The sequence below is a fragment of the Bidens hawaiensis genome, unplaced genomic scaffold (genome assembly GCF_021521415.1).
Source record: "Bidens hawaiensis isolate Kalapana, Puna unplaced genomic scaffold, B.hawaiensis_p1.1 tig00012186_1, whole genome shotgun sequence".
In the NCBI taxonomy this organism is placed as follows: domain Eukaryota; kingdom Viridiplantae; phylum Streptophyta; class Magnoliopsida; order Asterales; family Asteraceae; genus Bidens; species Bidens hawaiensis.
In genome coordinates, this window is record NW_027491983.1 from 8,964 (window position 1) to 16,334 (window position 7,371).

The following is a 7,371-nucleotide window of genomic DNA, read 5'->3' on the forward strand; positions in this document are numbered from 1 at the left end:
AAAATGAAAACCCATTTGAGTTGTGAAAACCCGCGAAAACCCTATGTAACATCGGTTTTTTTTTGTTACATGTAATATATGTTGTAACATTTAATACAAAATATCGAAACATCAAAAAAAAATGTTTTGCTATTTTTTAACATTTTTTACTAATTTTTATATATGTTTTCAGGAGAGAGAAAAAGTTATATTTATATTTACATTTTTTATTCACTTTAATTGTGGACCACAAAATTTAAACATTAATTAAAAACATGTGGTTGAGAATGTGTTTCTAAAGTTTTCACAACTCAAATGGGTTTTCATTTTATACTTAGCCTATAGAGGCATTCATTAACCCATCATCCTAAACTTAGCAACATCTCTAATCCAAACTATAGCATTGAAAGTTGAGAAGAGCATCAAAGACCTCAAGACGACTGTAGCGTTTTCTGGCAACATGAGAGGAAGCTTGCTATCGCCATATTCCCAAGAAGCATTAGTAGACGAAGATAATGGCGGTACACGACAGAGATAGAGCAGAACCAGAAGGCGGCGACGGCAGTGTCTACTTAGGGTTCAGCGAGTAACCCGCATTTCTGGTAACCGCCAGATGACCTGTAACAAAGTCCTGTGTTCAGACCAATGGTGGAAAACAACAACGGCGGTGGGCCTGATATGACCAGATACAATGAGTGCGAGGTGATCACACCACTTCCAGCCAAGAGACGGTTTCCGGTGAGACCACTTCCTACTTTCGAATCCACTACGTAACAGTAAAGGCGATGGTATTGGTGTTGACTCCGTGATAAATTATATCAATGGTATGCAAGATACTAGTCAAATGCTTGATTCATTACTAAGCCAAAAAGACTATTAAATACACAAACAAAACTGAAAGAGACATTACAAACCAAAAAGGAGCTAGACTAGGAAATAAAATCGGAAACAAACTTTGAACTAAAATAAAGGAGGACCAAGCAAAACCCACGTGCATGCTTGACTTATTCTTGTTACTCCATGCAAACTTTAACCTTCTAGAAACAACTAAAACTTCCAACAAACCCTTCCTCAAACTAGACATCATTCATGTCGTTTGCCCTTGAGAGAACACACTCCCAACTGTTCTCTGATCTTCACAAACACATCTCTATGCAGCGGTTTTGTTAGGATATCAGCTAATTGTTCTTTAGTTCCATAAAACTCCAACCTTATAATTCCATCATTGACCATATCTCTAAGAAAATGATACCTTACACTGATATGCTTACACTATCCATGGAATACAAGATTTTTTAGATAACTTTATAGCCGAAGTATTATCACACAAAATCTCTGTTGCCTCATTCATTATTATCCCGAACTCTTTTAGTATGTCATGAACCCAAATCACTTGACAAGCACATGCTGCTACAGCCACGTACTCAGCTTCGGTAGATGAAAGAGCCACAACACTTTGCTTCTTTAATGACCAAGTAACTGCAGCACCATCCCACAAAACTAAGTGCCCCGAAGTACATTTCCGATCATTGTAGTCTCCTGCATAGTCGCTATCCACAAACACTTTTACTTCTCCCTTTCCACCTCTTTTATACCAAACACCAAAATCTATTGTTCCTTGGATATACCTCGTGACCCGCTTTGCTGCTTCATAATGTTCCACCATCGGATTAGACATAAAACGATTGATCAAACTTATCACATACTGCAGATCAGGTCGGGTATTTGTAATGTACATCAAACTACCAACCATTTGCTTAAATAGAGTAACATCAACCTTCTCACCATCATCATTTTTCAATTTTGTACCTGGAACAATAGGATTCTTCACCGCATTACATTCCAACATGTCGAAACGACTTAGCATTTTAGCTGCATAGGTTCGTTGAGACAAGTGAACACCGGCTTCTGTTTGCATCACCTCGATGCCTAAGAAAAACCTCATTTTCCTAAGTCCGTCATTTCGAACTCCTTCTTCATTGAACATCGAAAGCCTTCCATCATCTCACAATCATTGCCTGTGAATATAAGGTCATCAACATATATATTCACAAACAAAACTTTACCATTTTGCCCCCGTTTTATCAACAGTGTGTTTTTGGCCTTACTCTTCTCAAAGCCTTGGTTTATAAAGTAGCCATCAATTCTTTTGAACCAAGCTCTAGGAGTTTGTTTCAACCCGTATGAAGCCTTGGCTAGGTAATAAACTTTATTCTCACTTCCTTTCTTCACATACCCAAGAGGTTGTTGAACATATACGTTTTCTTCAAGCTTTCCATGTAAAAAAGTCGACTTAACGTCCATTTGGAATAGCTTCCAATCTCTTTGAGCTGCAATGGCAACCATTAACCTTTTGGTATCCATCCTAGTACCAGAGCAAACACTTCCAAGTAATCAACGCCATACTCTTGACCGTAACCTCTAGCTACCAACCTCACTTTATATTTTTCAACTTCACCTTTCTCATTTAACTTGGTCTTATATACCCACTTAACTCCAATACACTTGGCATCCTTTGGAAGATCAACGAGATGCCATGTTTCATTCTTTTCAATCGCCTCAATTTCTACATCCATAGCTTTCTTCCACTCATCCATCCTAGCCGCTTCTTCAAAGGAGATCAGATCTTGGTCAACCACATCCATTACATTAATCTCATCTTCTTCATCATCGGACTCAAGATCACTTCCAACGACATAATCATTTAGGTATTTTGGAGGCCTTCTTTCTCTTGATTCTCTCATAGTGACTTCACTTGAACTACCAATATTATTAGAACCCTCCTCAACCTAATGAGGTTCTTCATCATCACTTTCATTCACCTCTTCATCCGGATTATAAACATAATCTCCCCAACTTATTTCGACCCTTTCTTCGGCTCCATTCCAATCCCATTCTTTGTGTTCTTCAAACACAACATCATTGCTAACGATAACCTTCATAGTAGTCGGATCAACCAACCGATACCCTTTTGATTCTTCACTAACACCAGTCAAAATGCATACCATACTTCTATCATCTAGCTTCACTCTTCTTTCTTTAGGAACATGGACATGGCCCAAACATCCCCACACTCTCAAGTGTTCAACCGTAGGTCTCTTCCCATACCATGCTTCATCCGGTGTGACATGAGAAAGCTTTACTTGGGCATTTGTTCAACACATAGAAGCTCCAAACGGCCGCTTCCGCCCAAAACATTTTCGGCATATGTTTTGAAGACATAAGTGTTATTATCATACCAATAATGGTTCGGTTTTTTCTTTCGGCCACTCCGTTCTGCTGTGGCGTGTACCTGGTTGTGAGCTGCCTCTTAATACCGTTGTCTTTGCAAAACTTGGTAAACTCAAGAGACAAGTACTCACCACCTCTGTCCGTTCTCAAACCTTTAATCACCCTTCCCGTTTCCTTCTCAACCTTAGCCTTGAATTCTTTGAAAAATTCTAAGGCTTGAGATTTTTCACTTAAAAGATACACCCAAGCTTTCCTACTATAGTCATCAATAAAGCTCAACATATAATTTTTTTACCTGAATGTGAGTGAGGAGAAATGGGACCACAAATGTCAGAATGCACCATTTTTAATATGTCTTCTGCACGCCACCTTGCCTTCCTTGGAATATCATCTTTTGTTTGCATTCCAACTAGACAATCTCTACACATTGCCTTGTCAACATCAAAACTTGGCAGCCCACTTTCCATTCCTTTTTGTTGTAGGGTGCACATGCTAGTCTTACTGATGTGACCCAACCTTTCATGCCATAACTTGCCCATACTTTCATCACTTGTGTAATTGCACCTTTCAAGTATTTGATCAATGGACCCACTTCCATCGATATCTTCATATATAGGAAACATCCTATTGGCACTCATCCTACTAGTGAACAATAAACTCCTTTATCCTTGGTAAACTTTGCATGTGTTGGATTGAAACAAAAAAGAGAGCCCTCTCTGTTGCAATTGACCAACACTAAGCAAACAATTTTTCAATTCCTCAACATAATACACATCTTGGATAACAAAAGTGGTACTTTCAATTTTAAGCTTCACATTTCCTTTTCCTCCCACTGTCATGCGGGTATTATTTCCAAGTCTCACGTTGGTTGTGAATCTCTGGTCGAAGGTCATAAACTTCTCCTTGATCCCGCACATATGGTTGGAACAACCAGAGTCCAAGAACCAAAGAGGGACCTTTGTATCGACATCAGTTAAGGCCATCAAAACGTGCTCCTCAACTTCAGATTCACCCACAAGCATGACCTCCTCATTCTCATCAATCCCCGCATAGTTAGCTTCTTTTTCACCCGGACATTCATACGAAAAATGTCCAAGTTTATGACATCGGTAGCACTCAATAGTTTCTTTATTCACCGAAGACCGACCACGGCCTCGTCCTCTTCCTCATGAACCAAATCTTCCTCTTCCTCGATCACGTCCACCACTGGATCCTTCATGTTCATCAACCTTAAGTGCATGCTCATCTTCTTTCTCATTTTTCTTAAACTTTTACTCATGCACAACAAGAGAACTCTACAGCTCTTCGATGGTCATGTCCTCTATATCCTTTGACTCTTCAATAGAAACGACAATATACATGTATTTCTCGGATAGAGTTCTGAGAATCTTCTCAACAATTTTCGTATCCGACATTTCTTCACCATCACTTCTCATTTGATTAGAAATGGTCAAAACTCTACCAAAGTACTCCGGTATAGTTTCACCATTCTTCATTTTGAGGACTTCGAAATCTCTTCTTAACTTTTGCAACATCGATCTCTTGATCCGTTCGTTACCTGCAAATCTTTTCTTCATCGATACTCAAATCGCTTTTGATGAAGTTCTGTCAAGAATCTGCTCAAACGCCACTCTATCAATCACTTGATAGAGATAGTGTTTCACCTGCAGATCAGCCAATCTTAATTCTTCTAACTTCTTCCTTTGTGCATCACTCACGGCAATGCCAACGGTTGGTTCTTTAATTCCTGGATCGATGAGCTTCCACAACTGTTTTGCTCGCAGCAAATTCTCCATCATTTCACTCCAGTGTTCGTAGTGACCATCGAACACCGGAACTTTCATGTGATCTTCACTTGTTGCCATCGATCGTCTTCTCAATAAATGAAGATTTGAGTTTTACTCTGATACCAATTGATAAATTATATCAATGGTATGCAATATACTAGTCAAATACTTGATTCATTATTGAGCCAAAAAGACTATGAAATACACAAACAAAACTAAAAGACACGTTACAAACTAGAAAGGAGCTAGACTAGGAAATAAAACCGGAAACTAACTTTAAACTAAAATAAAGGACGACCAAGAAAAACCCACGTGTATGCTTGACTTATTCTTGTTATTCCATGCAAACTTTAACCTTCTAGAAACAACTAAAACTTCCAACACTCCGGTGACTGGATGCTCCAGGAGCCGCTGCCATAACTCCGGCAGCGGCGGTGCACACGTGTCCCTGAAAATGAACAACAAGTCCTGCAAATTCCCATGACCTCCGTTGATCATGGAATTATGACGGTGATTCACAATGGCGGGCATAGTGGGGGTATATGATGAGGAGGATGGCGAACGGCTCGGGTTTGATCAACATATCTAACCAAGCGCGAGTGACGTATAAACACACATTAATAATTGTATCACTTATAGTCTAATTAACCTGATGATTACTCATCCGATTGAGCTCTTTTTAAAATAAACCAACTAAGAGGCTGTTTGGTAGTATCTTAACAGTCATTAAGAGGCTACCTCTTAATGGCTCATAATCTCTTAATGGTTAAGAGGTAGCGTTAAGTCTAAATGGTTAAGAGACTACCTCTTAACCATTAAGAGGTTATGAGCCATTAAGAGGTAGCCTCTTAATGGCTGTTAAGAGACAACCAAACAGCCCCTAATTTAATGATATCAACTGACATCTTATAAACATACATTTGTTGGAATAGCTAACCAATATAAACCAAATATTTGATCTATTGGACTATTTGGTTTGCTTGGTTAGTCCGGATAATTGACTAGTATGGTTAATTTGGATAATAAATTATTTCAAAAAATAGAATATTTAATAAGTGATGTGCTAAAAGTAGTTATATAAAAACACGCTAATCTAGATACTAAGTAATAAATTCTGGACTCTTAACTTAACTAAAACTACTAACTGGCAAGTGAACCGGTCGACTCTAGTACAGCTAAGTAAGTCCGGATATCGAACCCACGAGACTCTTTAAATTACATAAAGTAGCTAATTAGACTCAACTAATACTGACACGACTATTTGTTTATTAAAAAGGGGGGTTTTGTTTAAAATACTAAATTAAAACTAATTAAGGAAAACAAGTAAAATAAACGAAAACACAAGTTTGGGTAAATAAGATGATGATGAGATAACTACCTAGGCTAGAATCCCCTAAATTTCAGTTATGAATTAACCGGGAAAATATTAAGTTATGGACTGGGATCGTAAAATAGACACTTAAGAGAAAACCCGAGTAGGACCCCTGACCCTTCTCAAGAGACACCTATGAGTTTCTAATAAGTTTTAACGCACACCAGTATTAAAAATCAAGTTTCCTTATGGTGACCTAATTATATATGACTTATTTCCTTTATACTAAATCCTACCTTACAGCACGGAAATCAAAGGCAGATTAAATATTTAATTGATTCAATAGACAATAATTAAATAATCAAGCCTAGACGGACTCCTTACGAAGAACTAAATCTAGCAAGATCAAATAATAAGGATCTATCAATAACCTAGCACCTTACAGATTTAGGTTAGCAGTACACTTAGTTTTAATTAATTAATAATTATTATTCCTATGATCTTAATAAATATCAATCATAAAATAATCAAAAACACAAAGTAGATGACCTAATAGCAACCTATCATAATGACAAACAATAATCAAGGCAACTATGGAATAATAACAATTAATCAAACAATCCTAAATATCCATATGCATCAATTTAATATGAATAAACATTTTACTAAATCATAAAAACCATAACGATAAATAAATCCCAAATCAAAACACAACGGCAAAATAGGTTCATCATAAGCCTAGGCAGTCTATAATGTTTAGCCTAGCATCTTAAAGTAAACAAAACAATGAAAAACGAAATCATGGAGAAAATAAATAAGAACGGAAGATTAAAGGCGATAAAACCCGGAGTCTTCGTTCTTGAATATTAAGCACTTAGCCGGCTGATTCGTGGCCTTCAAACCCTCGGAAATATCTTGTCTTGAGCTCCCAAATTCGTTCTGGCCGACTGGGGTATTCAAGTTATGATTAGGGTTAAGTTTATGGGTGTTTATATAGACTTTCAAGGCCCATAAACTTAAAATTAGTAGAAGATTCTGGAAATCTGAGCCCATAAATTTAAT

General features: G+C 37.6%; 1 pseudogene; it reads right to left on the reverse strand.

The window, feature by feature from the left end:
• Nucleotides 1–1,062: 1,062 nt before the first annotated feature.
• Nucleotides 1,063–1,924, reverse strand: LOC143540270 (secreted RxLR effector protein 161 pseudogene; annotated as a pseudogene).
• Between the last annotated feature and the right edge of the window lie 5,447 nt (nt 1,925–7,371).